This window comes from Lithobates pipiens, unplaced genomic scaffold (assembly GCF_037356315.1).
Source record: "Lithobates pipiens isolate NorthernLeopardFrog02 unplaced genomic scaffold, aLitPip1_a1.2 Scaffold_16, whole genome shotgun sequence".
Taxonomy (NCBI): Eukaryota; Metazoa; Chordata; class Amphibia; order Anura; family Ranidae; genus Lithobates; species Lithobates pipiens.
Genome location: NW_027507748.1, coordinates 628,915,404 through 628,937,106, shown reverse-complemented (window position 1 = coordinate 628,937,106; position 21,703 = coordinate 628,915,404). Strand labels below are relative to the sequence as shown.

The 21,703-nt window shown below is 47.3% G+C and overlaps 1 protein-coding gene across 8 annotated transcripts in view; it reads left to right on the top strand.

Moving 5' to 3' along the window:
• The first annotated feature begins 17,672 nt into the window (after window positions 1–17,672).
• The window catches only part of SUPT20H (SPT20 homolog, SAGA complex component), a 155,709-nt gene continuing 151,678 nt past the window's right edge, over window positions 17,673–21,703 (top strand). For all 8 annotated transcript variants that reach the window (XM_077484157.1, XM_077484162.1, XM_077484159.1 and 5 more), the window contains exon 1: window positions 17,673–17,836. The gene's annotated coding sequence lies outside the window, so the exon portion shown is untranslated. The remainder of the gene's footprint in view (window positions 17,837–21,703) is intronic.

The window sequence follows — 21,703 nt, the reverse complement described above, 5'->3', positions numbered from 1 at the left end:
CACACAGGGGGACATGCACACAGGGGGACATGCACACAGCACAAGTGGACATGCACATAGGGGGACATGCACACAGGACATGCACACAGCACAGGGGGACATGCACACAGCACAGGAGGACATGCACACAGGACACTTACACAGCACAGGGGGACATGCACACAGGACACTTACACAGCACAGGGGGACATGTACACAGGAGGACGTGCACACAGCACAGAGGGACATGCACACAGGGGGACACATACACACAGGGGGACACATACACACAGCACAGGGGACACTCACACAGCACAGACGGACACGCACACAGGAGGGACACGCACACAGGGGGACATGCACACAGGACACACACTTACACAGCACAGGACATGCACACAGGACACTTACACAGCACACAGGGGGACATGCACACAGGACACACACTTACACAGCACAGGACATGCACACAGGACACTTACACAGCACACAGGGGGACATGCACACAGCACAGGAGGACACGCACACAGGAGGACATGCACACAGCACAGGGGGACATGCAGACAGGACACACACTTACACAGCACAGGACATGCACACAGGACACTTACACAGCACACAGGGGGAATCGCACACAGCACAGGACATGCACACAGGAGGACATGCACACAGGGGGACATGCACACGGGAGAGGACACGCACACCGGACACACACTTACACAGCACACAGGGGGACATGCACACAGCACAGGTGGACATGCACATAGGGGGACATGCACACAGGACATGCACACAGCACAGGGGGACATGCACACAGGACATGCACACAGCACAGGGGGACATGCACACAGCACAGGGGGACATGCACACAGGACATGCACACAGCACAGGGGGACATGCACACAGGACATGCACACAGCACAGGGGGACATGCACACAGCACAGGGGGACATGCACACAGGACATGCACACAGCACAGGGGGACATGCACACAGGACATGCACACAGCCAGGAGGACACTGTGGGATGGAGGGATCCGGGGCCCATGCATGACACTGTGGGATGGAGGGACCCGGGGCCCATGCATCTGTCTGTACCCCCCCCCCATCACGTGTGGCGGCCCCCTGGTGTCTCGGCTTCACTCACCGAGTCACTGGATGCTTGCTGAGCCTGAGTCCTGAGACACTTCTAACAGCGCGCTGCTCCCCGCCGGCCCCTCCACTCTTTTCGTCGGTCCCAGGTCAGGTGATGTCACGATGCATACAGTACAAGCACCTAGCCTGGGATGGACGGGGGAAGGAGGGGCCGGCGGGGATCAGCGCACAGTTAGCATTGGCATGTAATTCAGCCGCTGTTAGCATCGGCATGTAATTCAGTCGAGTCCGGGCCCCTAATGTCCGCGGGCCCTCGGGCGGCGCCCGAGTGACCGACTGGTCAGTCCGCCCCTGCATCCATCTTCTGTCTCCACGGAGGAGACACTGCTGGGATTCCGGCGGCGTGACGTTTGTTATATGCAGAGGGCGGGGCCACCCGTTACCTGACCCCGCCCCCGTCTGACGCAAGGGGAAACCCGGGGTTCCCCGTGACGTATGGGTGATCCCGCACCCCTCTGATGTAACACAGGCAGGTTTCCGTTACATCAGAGGGGACGGGGTCACCCATACCTCACGGGGAAGCCGGATTTCCCCTTGCGTCAGAGGGGGGCGGGGTCAGGTGACGGATGGCCCCGCCCTCCGCATATAAGAAACGTCAGGCCACCGGAATCCCCGCAGTGTCTCCTCCGTGGAGACAGAAGATGGATGGATTCGCTGCGCTGATTCAGATGAGCCATCGCTGGACCCCGGAGAGATGATCGTCCGTCGCTGGATAGCAAGAGTGGATTACCACTGCTGGAATATATATTTTTTTTTTAATAAAGGAATTTTTCAAAAGTGTGTTTGTCTTATTTAACTATTTTTTACACTTTCTTTGTGAAATGGTAGGGGTAGGGGTACTTTTGTACCCCCTTACCATTTCAAACAGGGGGGGCCGGGATCTGGGGGTCCCCTTGTTAAAAGGGGCTTCCAGATTCTGATAAGCCCCCCGCCCGCAGACCCCCACAACCACTGCCCAGGGTTGTGGGAATGAGGCCCTTCTCCGCATCAACATGGGGACAAGGTTATTTGAGGGGTCACAGACCCCCAAAGCATCCTCCCAATGTTGAGGGCATGTGGCCTGGTACGGTTCAGCAGGGAGGGGGCCGCTCTCTCGTCCCCCCCTCTTTTCCTGCGGCCTGCCAGGTTGCGTGCTCGGATAAAGGGTCTGGTATGGATTTTTAGGGGGACCCCCACATCAATTTTTTTTTCATTTGAAGCGGGGTTCCCCTTAATATCCATACCAGACCTGAAGGGTCTGGTATGGATATTTAGGGGGAACCCCATGTCAATTTTTTTTTTAATTTGACGCAGGGTTTCCCTTAATATCCATACCAGACCTGAAGGGCCTGGTAATTGAATTTGGGGGACCCCCACGCTTTTTTTTAAATTTATTTATTTATTTATTTTTTTATCAATGACTTTCAATGAGTGTTCTCTGTATTACAGAGCCGACAATTCATAATAGCTGCAAGTGATTTTAAAGGACTTTTTTTCCTGCATAATTGACACTTTGTGCAGGGACAGTTCTAAGCACCAGAAACATGCGCCCCTTCACAGGCATACTATAGAGACCTCCCCCCCCCCCCCACGAAATTTAAAGGAATATTACACTTTTATTGTTTAACTTTAATCATTATTAAAATCACTGCTCCCGAAAAAACGTTTTTATTTTTGCATTGATACACGTCCCCTGGGGCAGGACCCGGGTCCCCAAACACTTTTTAGGACAGTAACTTGCAAATTAGCCTTTAAAATTAGCACTTTAGATTTTGAACGTTGGAGTCCCATAGACTTTAATAGGGTTCTAAAGTTCACACGAAGTATGCTATATACTAGCTCCGTTGAATCTTCTTTATACATTCGACAGACACCATAAGCCTTCAAAGACAGATTCGACCGTAATTCATGTGGATTTTCGGATGAATGCAATTTTTGAACGAATAACGAAATAAATAAAAAACTAATTTCGGGAGTAACTAAATAAATACATTTTTCGGATGAAAATGAAATTCTGAAACAAAATATTTTACTCCGCACATGTCTAATATTTACCCAAGTTCCATTATCTCTTCTGCAGTTCCCCTGTGGTGCCTCCAGCTTCCTTCTTTAAAGCGGGAGTCCGCCGGGACTCCGCGTTTTTTTTTTTTTTTTTAAAAGCCAGCAGCTACAAATACTGCAGCTGCTGACTTTTAAAATAGTGACACTTACCTGTCCAGCGCGCCCGCGATGTCGGCACCCGAAGCCGATCTGTAGATCGTTTCTCGGGTGCTGCCGCCGCCATCTTGGGTATGGGAATCAGGAAATTGAGCCTTTCGGCTTCATTTCCCGGTTCCCTACTGCGCATGCGCGAGCCGCGCTGCGCAATAAGGACGGTCCCCGCTGCCTCTGGGATCTGTGTGTTTTCCCAGCAGGCAGCGGGGCACTTGCGGAAAGGGGCGGGCACTTGCAGAAAGGGGCGTAATCTACGCCCCTTTCCGCAGAGAGCTATCCCGGAAGTGGGTGCATTTACCTGGATTATCCAGGTAACTGCACCCCCCTCCCCCCTGAAAGGTGCCAATTGTGGCGCCGGAGGGGGGGAGGATTCCGATGAGCGGAAGGTCCATTTTAGGGTGGACCTCCGCTTTAACAAATTATGGGGAATTATAGTATTCTTTGTGTGGAATGGGAGGCCTCCACGTTTGGCCATCTCTACTTTACAGCTCCCTCTCACCCAGGGGGGGCCTGTCTCTACTTAACTTTCAGGCTTACTTCTGGGCGGCGGTCCTGGTAAGGGTGAGATGGTGATTCTCCTAACCTAAAGATAACCTAGTAGTTACTCTGGAGGTGGCCATCATGGGGTCTGTCAGGTCACCTTGAGGCCAGGTGACAGATGCCCACCGTAGGGATCAGGAGTGCACCTCAAGGTTGTGGACCCTACGGCTGACTGCTGCGGACAGGAGAGAGATCCTACTGGGATTAGAGCGTAAGATTCCCTGAGGCGCGGAGTCTAAGAACCAGCAGGTGTTCACCAGCGCCTCTAGTGGTAAGGGTGGACTTGGCTACAACTGGCTCCAGGTCGTGACCCCAGGGTCCCCCAGCTCACACCCACAGTAGGCAACAGGAGGATAGGGATGGTGAGGGACAAAGCCAAGGCCGGGGCCACAAGCAGACAGGAATAGTCAGGGACACGCCAAAAGGTCAGGATCACAGGCAAACATGCATAGTCAAGGACACGCAAAAGTCAGTAACGGAACAACAGCAGAGCACCCGGCAGGTAACAGGAAGCTAACACACAAATGTTGATCAGCAGGGTTGGCCTGCAGTGCACAGGTTAATATAGAGTTCTCTGATAGCAGCTAGGGTGGAGCCATGCCAGAGGATGGATTACAAAAACAGTCAGGTGAGGGTCGGCTGGTCTCTAGAGATGAACACATGGAGACAGGTAAGCAGACGAACTCTATTGCATAACCATGACAGTACCCCCCCTCTTACCAGGCCTCCCTCTTCCCCGCCTGGGACCAGGTTTAGAGGGGAACTTCAAATGAAACTTCCTCAACAGACGAGGTGCGAAGACCTCGGAAGCCGAAATCCATGACCTCTCCTCAGGACCAACACCTTTCCAGTGCACAAGGTACTGGAGAATGGCTCTACAGAGTCGGGAATCCAAAATTTGGCTAACCTCGTACTTCTGATCATCCTCAGAGACCGGTGCTACGGTAGAGAGAGGACGAGAGAACTTATTGAGCACTAAAGGCTTCAGAAGGGCAACATGGAAGGAGTTAGAGATTTTGAGGCTTTTGGGAATCTGGAGCTTGAAACAAATCAGTTTAGAAATTATGGTGTACGGACCAATGAATCTTGGGGCAAATTTGAGAGAAGGAACCCGGAGTTTGATGTTCCTGGTGGAGAGCCAGACTTTGTCTCCTGGCTGAAGAGAAGGTGGCTTACGCCTGCGACGGTCGGCAAAACTCTTGAATTTGTTGGCAGCTTTCTGGAGGGAACCATGAACGTCAGCCCACATGGAATTGAATGATTCCTGAACAGTAGCCAAAGCTGGAATGTCAGAAGAACAAGTCATAGGAAGAGGGAGTTGAGGATGTCTTCCACAAACAGTGACAAAGGGTGTTTTCTGAGAACTGACGTTGACATGATTATTGTGGGAGAAAGCCCACGGTAATAGTGATGCCCAATCATCATGATGGGCAGAGACCAAGGTACGGAGAAAGACCTCCAACTCCTGATTAACTCTCTCAGTTTGGCCATTGGATTGGGGATGATAAGAAGAGGTAAAATCCAAGGTAATGTCGAGGGATTTGCAAAAGGCTCTCCAAAAACAAGAAGTAAACTGCACACCCCTGTCCGAAACGACATGAGAAGGAACACCATGAAGGCGGAAAATCTCTCGTACAAAAATGGTAACCAAGGCAGGGGCAGAAGGGAGACCAGGAAGAGGAACGAAATGAGCCATCTTGGAGAACCGATCGATTACTACCCAAATGGCCGTATTATTCTGCGACAGTGGAAGATCAGTGATAAAATCCATGGCGATATGAGACCAGGGCTCCTTAGGAATAGGCAAGGGCATGAGAAGACCAGCAGGGGCTTGAGTGGAAGATTTAGACTGAGCACAAACGTGACAAGCCCTAACGTAGTCTTTAACATCCGAGCGGAGATTAGTCCACCAGTAGTGACGACTGATGAGCAGGAAGGATCGGAGGAACCCAGCAGGACCTGCCACTTTGGAATCATGTCCCCAACGAAGGATCTTAGCTCTTAGCTCCGTGGGAACAAAGGTCTTGCCAGGAGGAATTTTTGATTCCAGGGTGGTAGAATGGGCAACAATGCATGAGGTAGGAATGATCGGCTCAGGATCAGGGTTGGACTCCTCGTCCAAAGTGTCAAATGACCTAGAGAGCGCATCAGCTCGACCGTTGCAGGAACCAGGTTTGTACGTAATCGTGAATTTAAAACGGGAAAAGAAGAGACTCCACCTGGCCTGTCTGGGGTTCAGACGTTTAGCATTCTGTAGGTACTGTAGATTCTTATGATCAGTAAAGATTGTTATGGAGTGAGGGGAACCTTTCCAAGAGATGACGCCACTCCTCCAACGCCAATTTAATTGCAAGAAGTTCCCGATCACCAATGGCATAATTTCTCTCATAATTTTTTTTGGAGAAGAACGCACATGGTTGACGTTTCTTCTCAAAGAAGTGAAGAAGCACAGCTCCCACCCCCATCGAAGACGCGTCTACTTCAATAAAAAATGGGTCCCCAGGATTTGGTCTCCTCAAGAGAGGTCCAGAGTCAAAGGCCTGTTTCATCGTGAAACACAGAGGCAGCCTCGGGAGGCCAGTCTTTGGCATTCGCACCCTTCTTGGTCAAAGCGATAATAGGCGTGGAAATGGAAGAGTAATTCCTTATGAACTGCCTATAATAATTTGTGAAGCCAAGAAAGCGCTGTGTGGCCTTGAGGCTAGCGGGAAGGGGCCAGTTGGTAATGGCTGAGACCTTTCCGGGATCCATGCGAAGACCCGCACTAGAAACAAAACATCCCAGAAACAGCTCCTCAGAACATTCAAAGGAACATTTCTCCATCTTCGCATAAAGATTGTTCTCTCTAAGGCGCTGAAGTACGGTACGTACATGGTTTCTGTGAGCAGGCAGATTTTTGGAAAAGATGAGAATATCATCCAGATAGATGACAACAAACTGGTACAGTAGATCCCTGAATATTTCATTAACAAAGTTCTGGAACACAGCTGGAGCATTACACAAACCAAAAGGCATAACCAGGTATTCGTAATGCCCGTCCCTAGTGATAAACGCGGTCTTCCATTTGTCACCTTCCCGTATTCGAATGAGATTGTATGCACCTCTGAGATCCAACTTAGTGAAAATGGAAGCCCCTTCAACCTGTCGAATAGCTCAGATATTAGAGGTAAGGGGTATCGGTTTTTGATAGTCACTGCGTTTAAACCTCTATAGTCGATGCAGGGTCTGAGGGTACCATCCTTTTTGGCAACGAAAAAGAACCCTGCTCCTGCAGACGATGAGGATTTCCGGATGAAACCTCTCTCCAGATTCTCGTCGACATACTCAGACATGGCCTGGGTCTCTGGAATGGACAGAGGATAAGTGCGACCCCTGGGCAGGGTTGCTCCAGGAACAAGGTCAATAGCACAGTCAAAAGATCTGTGGGGAGGAAGCACCTCAGCAGACTTCTTACAGAACACATCCCGGAAATCGCTGTATGCTGCGGGAAGATTAGGCGATACGGAAGTGGTAGCAATGGGAAGTTTCCCCTTGTGGGTCACCTTGAGAAGACAGGACGAGAAACACGAAGGACCCCAAGCCAGGATCTGCCCAGAGACACAGTCCACATGTGGCGAGTGGAGCTGTAGCCAAGGAAGGCCCAATACAATGGGGGTAGAGGCCTTGGGTAGGATGAGGAAGGAGATCCACTCCTGGTGGAGTATCCCTACCGACATCCTAATAGGTAGCGTCTGGAAATGAATAGGGCCCCCTGGGAGCACAGTGCCATCAATTGCAGAGACTACCATTGGAGTAGCGAGGGGAGAAAGGGTAAGCGTCATAGAAGAAGCAGTTCTCCAGTCCATAAAATTGCCGGCAGCCCCGGAGTCCAGATATGCTAGGACTGATTGGGGAGAAGTGCCTACATGGAGGAACACCGTAAGAAGAAGACGAGAAGGTGATGTTTCTGGGTCCAATACTCCACCTTCCAAATGTATTAGACCCGAGCGTTTCCCGGACGAAGCGAGCAGCAGTCACGAAAATGACCCTTGCCCCCACAATAAAGACACAAGCCCAGAGTTCTGCGTCTAGCACATTCTTCAGGGGTTAGTCTGGTCTGGCCCAGCTGCATGGGTTCCTCAGCAGACAGAGGATGCTCCACAGGGCGACGGGAAAAAGGTTCAGGCTGACTAGGACCTAGGGGCTGCTGGCGTCTTTTTTCTAAGGACCTCTCCTGGAAACGAATGTCAATCTGCGCAAACTGATGGCGCTATATAAATCCTGAATAATAATAATAATAATAATAATCTGATTGCATAAGGAAATTACATCGTCCAGACCGGCGGGGATAGCTCTTTCTGCTAATTCGTCCTTCACTCGGTCAGAGAGGCCATGTAAAAAGGTTGTGACCAGGGCCTCATTGTTCCAGCTCAATTCAGCTGTGAGTATACGGAACTGAAGTGCATATTGTCCCAATGAACAAGATTCTTGGTAAAGGCGTAAAAGGGCACTAGCCGCAGAAGAAACCTGAGCTGGCTCCTCAAAGATATTATGAAAGAGCTTCAAGAAGTTGGACAGGCTGGAGACCACCGGATCATTTTTCTTCCACAGGGGAGCAGCCCAGGCTAAAGCTTCACCGGAGAGGAGGGAAATGATATAGGCTACCTTTGCCCGATCAGACAGAAAGTTTTGAGGCTGGAGCTCAAAATGAATGGTGCATTGGCTGAGGAAGCCCCTGCAGGCCTTGGAGTCCCCAGAGAAACAGGACGGAGCTGGCAGTAATAATGAATGCGTGGATGCGACTGGTGCGATAGGTGCAGTTGCGACTTGGCTACAACTGGCTCCAGGTCGTGACCCCAGGGTCCCCCAGCTCACACCCACAGTAGGCAACAGGAGGATAGGGATGGTGAGGGACAAAGCCAAGGCCGGGGCCACAAGCAGACAGGAATAGTCAGGGACACGCCAAAAGGTCAGGATCACAGGCAAACATGCATAGTCAAGGACACGCCAAAGTTGGTAACGGAACAACAGCAGAGCACACGACAGGTAACAGGAAGCTAACACACAAATGTTGATCAGCAGGGTTGGCCTGCAGTGCACAGGTTAATATAGAGTTCTCTAGGAGCTAGGGTGGAGCCATGCTTAGAGGATGGATTACAAAAACAGTCAGGTGAGGGTCGGCTGGTCTCTAGAGATGAACACATGGAGACAGGTAAGCAGACGAACTCTATTGCATAACCATGACAGGGTCGTACTCCACCCTTAATAAGTCCAGCCTCAGGCCCAATGGAGGCAATATCATTTTGGGCATTTTTCCTTAACAAATTGCGCAATATGCAACAGGATATGATGATATGGTTGATTTTGTAGTCCGCCATATGGATTGCTGTCAGAAACAGGCAGAACCCGCTGGCCATTATCCCAAAGGCATTCTCAACGACTCTTCTCGCTCTGACCAGCCGGTAGTTAAAAACCATCCTCTCCGGGTTGAGATTCCTTTGGGGGACTGGCCTCATCAGGTGCTCGTCCAGACCAAACGCTTAATCAGCAAGAAAGACGAACGGGAGTCCTTCCGCAATGCCAGGCCCCCAGTCTGGAGACGTTGGTAAAACTCCTTCTGGGCAAAGACTCCTCCATCTGAAATCTGGTCATTCTTCCCCACGTCCACATAGAGGAACTCAAATTGTGCCAACACCACTGCCATTAACACGATACTATTAAACCCTTTATAGTTATAATAGTAAGACCCCGAATGGGGTGGTGGCACGATGTGGATGTGCTTCCCATCTATAGCACCTCACCGCACCTATTGCACATAACATTGCAAGCAGATTAAACAAAAATATTCTTGGCCGACATCAGTATAACATTTTTTTAATAAGGAGTATTTCCAGACAAAAATCTAAGGTCCACTTATCATATTCCCCCCCAACCCACCCCCGATGGCCCACTGTAAAAAAAAATTTTGGGGGGGGGGGGTTTGAGGTGACTTTGGGAGCTAAAAAGGATACATAACATTTGTGCACATTTTTGTTTTTTTTTGGGGTAAAGCACGACAATGGAGCTGATAAAATAAATTTTTAAGTGACTAGGCTATAGGGGTATATGGGCCCAGGATAGCATGCTGGGGAGGTTAGTGAAGGTAAATATGCATAAAGGTCAAAAAAGAGCATTAAAAGCTTCCAGCATGCACGAGGATAAAGGGGACATTCACAGCATATTACAATTGTAACAGCATATTACAATCATGGTAATTAGGGAATGATGAAATAAACACAATACATTAGCAAACATTAAATACATATAATGTGATGTTAAAGGATAAAACTTACCCTAATATATTCCTTGTGCAGGACCTGAATGATGGCAGAACGGGTCTCTGGAATAATGATCCCCACAGCCTGGGGGGAGAACCCTGTAGAGAACTTGATGTCCTGTAGACTTCTCCCAGTCGCCAAGTACAGCAAGGTGTCGACTAGTCTTTGCTCTGGAGTGATGGCTTTCCGCATGCAGGTGTCCTGCTTCGTAATATAAGGGGTGAGCAAAGCCAACAGACAGTGAAAAACGGGGTCCGTCATCCTGACAAAATTCCTGAAATCATCAGGATTATTCTCCTGGATCTCACGAAGCAAAGGCATATGCGAGAATTGGTCATGCTGGAGTAACCAATTCTTGGTCCATGAACTCCTCCCCATCCTTTTCATGGACAGGACTTGGGTCAAAGTATAAACCCCAACACCAAGACCCCACACAGCACGAACTCTACGACAAGTACATACCTGCAACATGGTTTCAAAATGGTTGGCTGGTCAGAACGAACTTAACAGAATGCACTGAAGAGCAGCAAGGCCGGTGAAGAGTGAGCTGAAAATCAGCAACGAGTGGACAAGAACGCACTGAAAAACAGATACAAACTGACTGCACGCACTGAAAACCAGATACAAACTCACAAGCACAAACTGAAAAGCTGTAAATCGATCTGAAAAAGCAGGAGTCTGAAAAACGCAAATCGCCTCTAACCAAACTTCTACTAACACGAGATTAGCAGAAGGAGCCCAAAGGGTGGCGCACTGGGTATTGAACTTCATTTTTCTAATCCCATCGTACGCGTTGTACATCACCGCATTCTTGAAGGTTGGACTTTGGTGTGAGCCTATATTAAGGCTTACCTGTAGGTGCTGGAAATATCTCCTAAACCTCCACGGTTTAGGAGATATTTACGAAAAAGCGGAGCGCAGATAACTACGGCGCATGCACCGATGTCTTTGGCACATGCGCACTTTAGAAAGGGCACATCGTGCCCTTTCTAATAGGGGTCATGCCGTGACTGGTAGCTCCCACGCGCATGCACGGGACGTCACGCAACTCCGGCCAGTCACAGAGCCGGAGTTTGCGGCCCCAAAAAGAAGAGGGGCGAAGATGGACGCTCCCTGCTAGTGGGGACAATGGTGACATTGCGGGCTTCGGTTTCAGGTAGGTGACACATAATGAGCTACCATGCAATGCACAGTAGCCCATTATGCTTTACCTTTGCAGGGAAATAAAGAGGAAGTAAAACCCACCACGGTTTAGTTCCTCTTTAAACACAACCTTTTTTCTTAGGCTGGCCATAGTTCACCTGGCAGAGAAAAGCGGGGGAAGCCATCCCCATGGGGAGAACACAGTGATTATTTATAGTGGCTATAATAACACACAGGCTGGTTGTACCCAAGTTGATCGATCAACTTGGGTACATTCAGCCTGCCCATACATGGTTAAAATCTTGGCCAATTCCTGCTTAACCTGCAAAAATTTGAACTGTCTATGGCTGGCTCTACTGTGACAAATACTGTAATATCACAGCAATAAATATAACCTCAATGATACTAGCAGCAAAAATACTATAACATCCAAAATGTCATCAAACATAATCTGTGATGCCTGTTTAAAATTTGGCAAATTATCGTCGCTGTGTAAACTGCAACAAAAGAGTTTACCAAAGTTTCTCCACACACTGGCTGGTACAACAGGTAATTTGCAGCATCCGTGTCTGTATAGCTATCAGCCAGTGATCTGCAGTCTCAATTTTGCACCTCCTAACTCCGGCCACACACTGAGTTGTTTGTATCTTTGGGTCTTAGATTTGATATCTGATCTGCACTCTGATTAAACATCATTTATAAAGAGAAACTGTTAATGTTTTTCAGACCTTTCTGTCTGGCCCCAGCATACGATTATTACTACGTGATCAAAGTCCAAAAGAACAGAAAAAACGACAAAATAAGAAAAATGTGATTAAACTAAAAGTGCTATCAAAATCTCAAAGAATTTCTAGTCTGGCAACCTTTCTAAAGAACATGTTAAAGTTTTAAAGCAGAAGAATTTTGGAACTGTCAATGAATATTATATTCATGATTAAGAGATTTACAACATATCTGTGATAAATTCAGTAGAAAAGAATAACTTCATCCACACATTTGAACTACTTACATTGCCGAATGAGGCAATATGGATGATCCAGTTACTATATTATGTATACAGTATATTACACACACCTAAGAAATACAAATACTTCCATGCTAGCCCATTATTGGAAAATTAATCCTCTCTGTATGGCAAGCCACAACCTTTTTTTTCTAGTTTTGGATAAAGTGGGTGTAGCACCCTTTAGCTAGGTGCTAATGTACGTTTTTGTTAGTGTAGGAAAATTTGTCTGGCTGAGAGACAGGCCTGGGTTGAATCTGGGTCAGGCCTGAGTCCCTCAGGGAGGCTGGTTGACTCAGCAAGCAGCACCTCTTTTAACTTCCCCTGCTCTCTGGAATGTTGGAGAAGCTTCCAGAAATAGAAGGTAGCTTCTAGGAGGAGCTGCTTGGAGTACTGATGAGGGCCCCAGCCATTCCCCAACAAAGTGGGCTGGCAGGGGGCAGGCACCTCTTAAATATTCTTGGGTCATGCTATCAGGGCCAGTCGAGAGCAATATGAGGGTGCCTGCTAATCTGGGGGGTGGTGACCTCAAACCTGGGGCTCAGGTGCTGGAGAGACCCTGTGTAACACACAGAGGAATCCTTCCTGGAGTCACAGGAGAAAGGAAAAGACAGCAGGAGCAGGTCAGCTTGTCCGGGAGAACTCCTGAATGTCAGTCTGGAGGGCTGGTGAGAGTCAGGAGGACTGTGGAGAAGTAACCAGGAGGAATAGTGAAAAGGAATGCTGCAGCCAGGAGGGCTAGCAGGGCCTGAAGAGGTGGTGCTGGGACCAGTGACCACAGTAATATGTGTTTGTGGTGTCACTCTACATTCAAAAAAGTATAGGGGCTGTGGGTCCCGGTCTGTAATGGACTGTTGCTACAGACTCTTACAGAGTGACACTGCTGGTGATTCTGCAAGCAAGTGAAGTGCTGGAGGAAGGAAATTAGCTGTATACAGGACTGTATATACTAGGAGTTGTCCCTGAAGTTGCTTAAACTCAAATGGGCATCCAATAATACCCTTACTCCCCATCAAAGTTCTAACCCCTCAATAAATAACAAAAAAAAATAAAGCACTGGACTTTTCTCTGACTCAAGTGTGCCTGTGGAAATTCAGTGTGCCTGGCTGTGTATGGTGGGGGGATCCCATTTGTGGCTCCTATGTGGGGTGCGCTACATAAGGAAGCATTCAGGGGCGGACTGACCATTGGGCCACTCGGGCACTGCCCGAGGGCCCCGAGCCACTAGGGGCCCCATCAGGGTTGCCAGCCTCAGTAAAACCAGGGACAGTATGTAAAAATCTGTGTTTTGTTTTTACTTCAGGCTCTGAAATGTCCCTTATCGACATCCTTTTGGTCTAAAAAAAATCCCAAGATTATAGCTGTCCCACCTCTCCAGTACCTTCTCAGCCAATAGAAACATGTCTGTGTATACTGTGTGTAAATGTATGTGTATACTGTTTGATTGTATACTGTGTGTGTGTATACTGTGTGGCCCAATAATCTCGGATTGCCTGGGGGCCCCATAGTCTCCTATTGCCTGGGGGCCCCATGAGTTGTCAATCCACCCCTAGAAGCATTAGAACTCAAGTTGAGTACAATCTGGGGCTCAGATAAAGAGCTTTCCCCCCACTTCCTGTCCTTGTGACCACAGTTTTTCCAGACAGAAAGTGAGGGAATATTTGCAATAGGGAAATACGTGGATATAAAAAAAAATGGGATCCTAGCCCTACTCTACTAAAGTAAAGCATTTTTGTTTCTGTGTTGCTATAGGAGAGTTACCCTGACTTCCTGTGTAGTAAAACATTGTCAGCAGGACAGGAAGTAAAGGATAAATCTATCTTTTTGATAATAGTAAAAACCTGAAAGCTCTATCCAAAACTAAGAGAAAAAAAGTGTTGCTTGGACATACAGTACACTATAATAGAAAAAATAAAATGTCCTAGTTGTGTTTAGCCTCCAGGTGAAAAAAAAACACAAGCAAGACACACAGCACACTTCCCCACCACCAGGGCCAACACCTGCCATGATTGGACTCTTGCCACCTCTTCCGCTCCACACAAACTTGTTCCTGCTGAAATCCTCTTTGGGTGCCACATCTGGACCTCCTGCCGTCGTTATACGTCGGCTGTTTGAAGAGGGTTGTCATTGTTATGGCAGCAGCTAGCTACCATAACCCCGGTATCTTCTTCTTCAGTGGGCAGTCTGCTTTCAGATAAAAGTGGTCTCTGTGACGGATTCGCTGTGAGTTCACTTTTAGGCCCCCCCTCCCGCCACTCTCTGGTGACCTCTACCGCTTATCGGAGCCACCGGCAGTGGCAGAGTCCGTCTCCCTGTTAGGTCTGGAGATGAGTGAGGAGAAGATGGCCCACCCGCCTCCATACCTTTGCGGGCGGAAGCGACGTCAAAACGTCACTTCCTCCCATAGCTTTTAAAGTAACATTTTTTTTTCTCAAACAACATTAAATGTTTTCTTTTATTTTTTATTGCATTTTAGTCTAAATATGAGATCTGAGGTCTTTTTAACCCCAGATCTCATATCTTCTGAGGTCCTGTCATGCTTTTCTCTATTACAAGCGATGTTTACATTCCTTGTAATAGGAATAAAAGTGACACAATTTTTTTTTTTTATGTAGCGGATGACATTTGGGATCAAATGTCACACGCATTGTAAATTTAGTTTTTGACCTCAGGACAATAAAGGTTCTGAGGGTTAATTATTGTAGGTAGGCCTAACACCAGTCTGGTCAGGCTGTGTTTAGAAGTTCTGCCTGGTCATGTGAACGGTGAGGTGCACATGACAGGCTAGAACCAAGTCTGGTTGGATGTTTGGGTATCGGCCCTCTCAGAGCCAATCAGCAGGAGTGCCAGGGCCCACTGAGGAGTCTGGGAGATGGTACTTAATCAGGTGTGGGTCACGTGTTCAGGGTTCCGGAGTTGTTTGTGAGACCCGTGTGGTCTGTTCTGGTTCCAGGACCGGGGTACCCCCGTGAGGGGTCCTGGTTACAGGGTGTTCGACATCCTGCAACATGTTCCTGTCAGTGGCCCCTGATAGACCTTCCTGGTCTGGGGTAGGTATCCGTCTGTTCCCGAGTCTCGGAACCTGCTGGTCCGAGGCGCTGTAACTGAGGGAGGATTCAAAGTGTCCGGGCAAAAGCACCATGCGATTTCCCTGCACCCACAAACATGCTGCATTTTTTGGGGGTGCCTTTAAGAATGAATGGCAGACCCGAGCATTTTGGCTGTGGGTGGGGGAACAGGTGCTAATCACTCACCCACAGCTACCTGTGATAGTGTGAACCAGGCCTAATAGACGGGAGATCTTCAACTGGGGTCACTAGTTCTGGTGATACCCGAATTCCCTCATATTGCAGGAATTTCATCTCACGTCTTGTTTTGGCTATGGGACAGAAAGTGAAAGGAAAATCTCCCTTACAAGACACAGATGGTGCAAAAAACAAAACAACAAAAAAAACTGACAGGGGTTATAACCCTCCATTACTATTTCCAAAATGAAACAAAAACGTTTTGACTTTACTGACACTTTTAGCTCTACTTTAACCACTTTCTGCCCCATGCTGTAGCCAAAAGAGGGCTTACTTTGCCAGGAGGGCATACACGGACATCCTCCTATGATTGGGAGTCCTTCGGTGAAGGGCCAATCATAGTGGCCCTTTACCACGTGATAAGCAGTGTCCAATGACAGCTGATCATGATGTAAACACAAGCCCGTTATCGGCTGTCCTTTGCTCATGCTTAGAGTGTGAGGAGAGAAGAGAGCCGATAACCGGCTTGTGTTAAAGGGACATGTACTCTGATAATCTGTGTTCCGATAATCATTGCAGTCTCAACAGTTCTGTCAATCAGTGCCCATCAGTGTCACCTACCAGTGCTGCCTATCAGAGCCCATTAGTGCTGCCAATAAGTGCCCACCAGTGTCACCTATCAGTGCAGTCTACCAGTGCCCACTAGTGCTGCCTATCAGTGCCCATCAGTGTCATCTATCAGTGTAGTCTACCAGTGCCACCTATCAGTGCCCACCAGTGCTATGAGTGCCCATCAGTGTGGTCTACCAGTGCCACCTATCAGTGCCCACCAGTGCTGCCTATGAGTGCCCATCAGTGTCACCTACCAGTGATGCCTATCAGAGCCCATTAGTTCTGCCAATCAGTGCACACCAGTGCTGCCAATCAGTGCCCACCAGTGCTGCCTATCAGTGCTCATCAGTGTCACCTAACAGTGCAGTCTACCAGTGCCACCTATCAGTGCCCACCAGTGCTGCCTATCAGTGTCCATCAGTGTCATCTATCAGTGTGGTCTACCAGTGCCACCTATCAGTGCCCACCAGTGCTGTCTATGAGTGCCCATCAGTGTCACCTATCAGTGCTGTCTACCAGTGCCACCTCATCAGTGCCTATCAGTGCCCACAAGTGCTGCCTATCAGTGCCGATCAGTGTCACTAGTGCTGCCTATCAGAGCCCATTAGTGGTGCCAATCAGTGCTGCCTATTAGTGTCACCTATCAGTGTGGTCTACCAGTGCCATCTATCAGTGCCGACCTCATCAGTGCCCACCAGTGCTGCCTTTCAGTGTCACCTGTCAGTGCTGCCTACCAGTGCCTATCAGTGCAGCCTCATCAATGCCTATCAGTGCCCATCAGTGCCACCTATCAGTGTAGCCTCATCAGTGCCTATCAGAGCCCATCAGTGGCGCCTGTTTGCAAAATTTTATAACAAACTATAAAAAAAATCCAAATTTTCTGTCTTTTTTTAATCTGTTTAGCAAAAAATAAAAAATAAACCCATTGGTGATTAAACACCGCCAAAAGAAAGCTCTATTTGTGTGAGAAATTTATAGAAATTTCATATGGGACAGTGTTGCATGACCGCGCAATTGTCAATCAAAAAGCGTTTTGGCTGTGGGTGAGGGAACTGGTGCGATTCCCTCACCCCCAGACATCTGCGTGTGCACCAGGCCTAATAGAGGGGAGCTCTTCAATTGGGGTCACTATTCCTGGTGACACCCCAGGATTTCCTTCCCTTTCAGTTCTGTTTGGTTATGGGATAGGAAGTAAAGGAAAATATCCCCTATGGGACAAAAAAAATCCCCCCAAAAAATGAGATCATAATCCTCTATTACTGTTTCCAAAACGAAAAAAAAAAGTTTTGCCTTTAGTGACACTTTTAGTTCTACTTTAAAATCACAGAATGCATAGAGATCAATAACCAGCTTCTCCAATGGCCAGGAAAATACAAGGTAAAATGCGAGTGCTGAGTAATGTGTGTGTACTGTGCCAGTCTATGGGTCTCATATAGGAAGGGAGGCATAATATCAGCTCCCCGCCTCCTCCTTTATACATTGAATCTTCTCCTCCAGTCAGACTGTCCGCGGCCATTGTGAATAAAGCTGACTAGACTTGAATAGAGGCGCCGCAAGGCCTGTATGGAAATGTAGTCTTTGTTGTGTCTTGTCGTCGCCTGTTCCGCCTCTGCCTGGCTGCCCCGGGATCTCTCGGCTCAGGGATTCGGCTCGGCTGCTCCCCGGGAGAAGGTAACCTGGGTCCAGGGTGTTCGGGAAGGTTCGGTGCTGGGGGTGCGGCCTATCCGGGCCATTGTTTACATCCAGAGGTGTCCCCAGCTTCCTATTGTATGTACAGTACAGGGAGCACTGTGCACCCCCAGCATTGTCCTGTGTGCATATCTAAGGGGGACACACACTATACATTGGAAATGATAGGACACTGGGGGGGAGCGATTGTCCCCCACGATCACCCTCTTGTATTGTGGCAGCGATTTGTCGCTCAAAAAATGATAACATTTCTCTATGCGGTCACTAACGACAATGTTTTTTTCTTTAAACGTGACCTGCTGCTCAGCGTTGGAACATAATCAGCAGCGTTATCGCGCTGAGGGGTCGTTCACACTTGCAGCTCTCTGAAAAGTGATCCACATTGACATACTTTTCAGAGGGCTGTATGTCACCTCCTGGTTTAACCATGGAAAGCATGCCGCATACGCATGTATTACAGCCCCCCCCCCCCCCTTTTGGCGGTGGTATTATATGTGGCATGAGGTGTCATTTCTGCCCCGGTACGAGTACGACCATGTCTGTCCACCATTGTGATTGAGTAAAGTTGTGGCTCAACCACCTATTTTTACTACCACCCAGCGTGAACGAGTCCTTAGGCCTGGTTCACATACGTGCGAGTGCATTGGCGCACATCGTGGGTACGGCAGCCCAGCCATTTCAATGGGGCGCCCTATTTGCGAGAAAAAGAAAATGCCCCCTAAAGTGGGATTTATTACGGCAACGCCACCAAATTAGTTAATAGGAAAATATTTATAGGTACATGTAATAAGGATCAATCACACGTGTGGTGATGTAAAAGCAAAGCAAGAACACGTGATAGAATCATTGCACGCATATACTGTAGAGCTGCACGATTCTGGCCAAAATGAGAAGCTATATAAGGATAAAAAGATCACAATTCTCACAACGTAAAATCATTCACATTATACAAAAAAATTGGGCTAACTTTACTGGTTAGATTTATTTTTTTTAATTTATTAACCACTTCAGCCCCAGAAGAATTTACCCCCCTTCCTGACCAGAGCACTTTTTGCGATTCGGCACTGCGTCGCTTTAACTGATAATTGCGTGGTCGTGCGACGTGGCTCCCAAACAAAATTGACTTCCTTTTTTTTTTTCCCCGCAAATACAGCTTTCTTTTGGTGGTATTTTGATCAACTCTGTGGTTTTTATTTTTTGCTATGATAAATATACCCAAAAAATATTTAAAATAATTTTTTTTTTTTTCCTCAATTTAGGTCGATACGTATTATTCTTCATATTTTTGGCAAAAGTTTTAGCGTCTACAAAATAGGGGGCAGTTTTATTGAGAGAGAGAGAGATTATTATTATTATTATTATATTTTTTTTTTTTATCAGGACTGCGACATTATGGCGGACACATCGGACAATTTTGACACATTTTTGGGACCATGATCAATGCTAAAATATTGCATTGATTACTGTAAAAATGTCACTGGCAGGGAAGGGATTAACCACTAGGTGGCGCTGTAGGGGTTAAATGTGTCCTAGGGAGGGATTCTAACTGTGGGGGGAGGGTCTGTGTGTGACACGTCACTGATCAGCGCTTCCGATTACAGGGAGCGCTGATCAGTGTCACAAGGCAGAATGGGGAGATGCTTGTTTTACATTAGCATCTCCCCGTTCTTCCTTTCTATGAGACAATTGTGGGTATCCCCACAGATATTGGGTCCGCGGGACCCGCGATCACGGGGCTCCAGGTGGGTGCGCCTGCGAGACTCCTCTTAAAGGGCAACATACAGGTACGTTAATCTGCCTGTACTTGCCCTTCTGCCGCAGTCCTGTACCTTTTGTATTGTACTGAAATTGTGTTGTCCCCCCCCCCCCCCCCTATACATTGTAAATATAAATTGCTATATAAATCGTGAATAATAATAATAACTGCGTGAGGCGGTTGGGAAGCGGTTAAAGTAATTTTTTCTGGGGGAAATAAAATTGCATTTGAAAGACCGTTGCACAAATACAGTGTGACATAGAATATTGCAGCAACTACCATTTTATTCTCTAGGGGGTGTGTGTGTGTGTATGTATGTATGTATGTATGTATATATATATATATATATATATATATATATATATTTGTATGTTTTGGGGGTTCTAAGTAATTTTCTAGCAAAAAAATAAATAAATATGATTTTAACTCTATACGGGAGGGGTAGCACAGTATAGGCCTACATAGGGCCCTTCTTAGTCCTTAAATGAACAGTCTCCTAAGTATATGGCCTTTCACCCTCGTCCTGTGTTGTATTGTTCATTGTCGGAGCGCCATCTTTCCTGGCAGTCCAATTTGTGAGAAACACAGAAAAAGAAGTCCCCACCCCCGTTTAGCAATTTCCCCGCACCGAATTGCATGGTGCTGGGGCATCATGCGGTTTAGCCTGCCTGAAATTGAGTCGCAGCTGTCAATTCGTGGGGGTGCCATTAAGAATTATTGGGGCCCCCTGCGCATCTGCTAAAGAGCAAGGCGTTTATCTGGCGGTCCGCAGCGTTAACCATGAAATGCATGCTGCAGTCGTATGCATTACACAAGGTTGCAGGGAGGTTTTGGCACCGCCCCTTCACTTGAATGGGTCACATTCAGACATGGCACTGCCTGCTAAAGGCAACATGGGGTGTAATTTTCGCCACAGTGTCTGTACACCCCTCAAGAAAAACCACACATACACGCAAATGCCTAATGCATTACCCAATACAAAGAAACCGAAAAGCCAAATGGATACTCACAGAAGACAGAAATAATGAGCGTGGCAACATAATCATTAACCAGTGTGGCATCGAGTGACTTGATTGGTACATAGCAGTGTTGGTTAACTGACACGTTTCAGGGGCGCATCCTTTCCGCCAATCTCTGGGGAAGGGCATGTGTCCCCAAAATGCGTTAGTTACCAACACTGCTATGTACCAGTCAGGTCACACTGTTTGATGATTGGATATGTGGTCCTGCTTATTACTTTCATTTTCTGTGAGTATCCATTTGGCTTTTTGGTTTCACTGTATTCGATTTTTGCATCCTCCTATGTGTGTGAGTTTTTTTTTTTTTTTTTTATTATTTATTTGTAGTCTTGTTTTGGATTCCCCTGTCTGAGGGCTGCATTGCTGAAGCATTTCACTAGAAGTAGTAGATTCCACAGTTACTTGATTGGTGACAGTCCTTTGAGTGCTGGAATGCTGGCTTGTTTACATTTTTTTTTTTTTTTTGTTTTTTTCTTTGTTTTTTTACATGCCCGTTTGCTCATTTTCAGTTTTACCCTAAAGTCCAACTTTAAACTTTTTTTTTTTTTTTCCTGAGAACCCAAATAACAGCAATTATTTCCATACTGAGACCCAAGCAGTGGATTATCACCAACCCATTACAAATATGCCCAGTTTGGTTCCCTACCTATAGGGCTTCTTTCAGACTTCAAGCAGTACTGCTTGTCTATGATGTGGTGGAGCACTGCCTTCTAAATGCCCGTTTTTCTTTTTTTACTTTTATCTTTAACTGCTTCAATGCTGGGCACTTTTACCCCCTTCTTGCCCAGGCCAATTTTCAGCTGTCACACATTGAATTACAAGTACGTGGTCATGCAATACTGCAACCAAAATAAATTGGTATCATTTTTTTTGCACAAATAGCGCTTTCTTTAAACGGTATTTAATCACCACTGGGTTTTTTATTTTTTGCTAAAAAAAAAAAAAAAAAGATAAGAGACCAAAAGTTAAAAAAAAAAAAAAAAAAAAGTTCTTTCAGAATGTCAGAAAATTTTTCAAATAAGTAATTTTTCTCCTTCACTGATGTGTGCTAATGAAGCAAGACTGATGGGCACC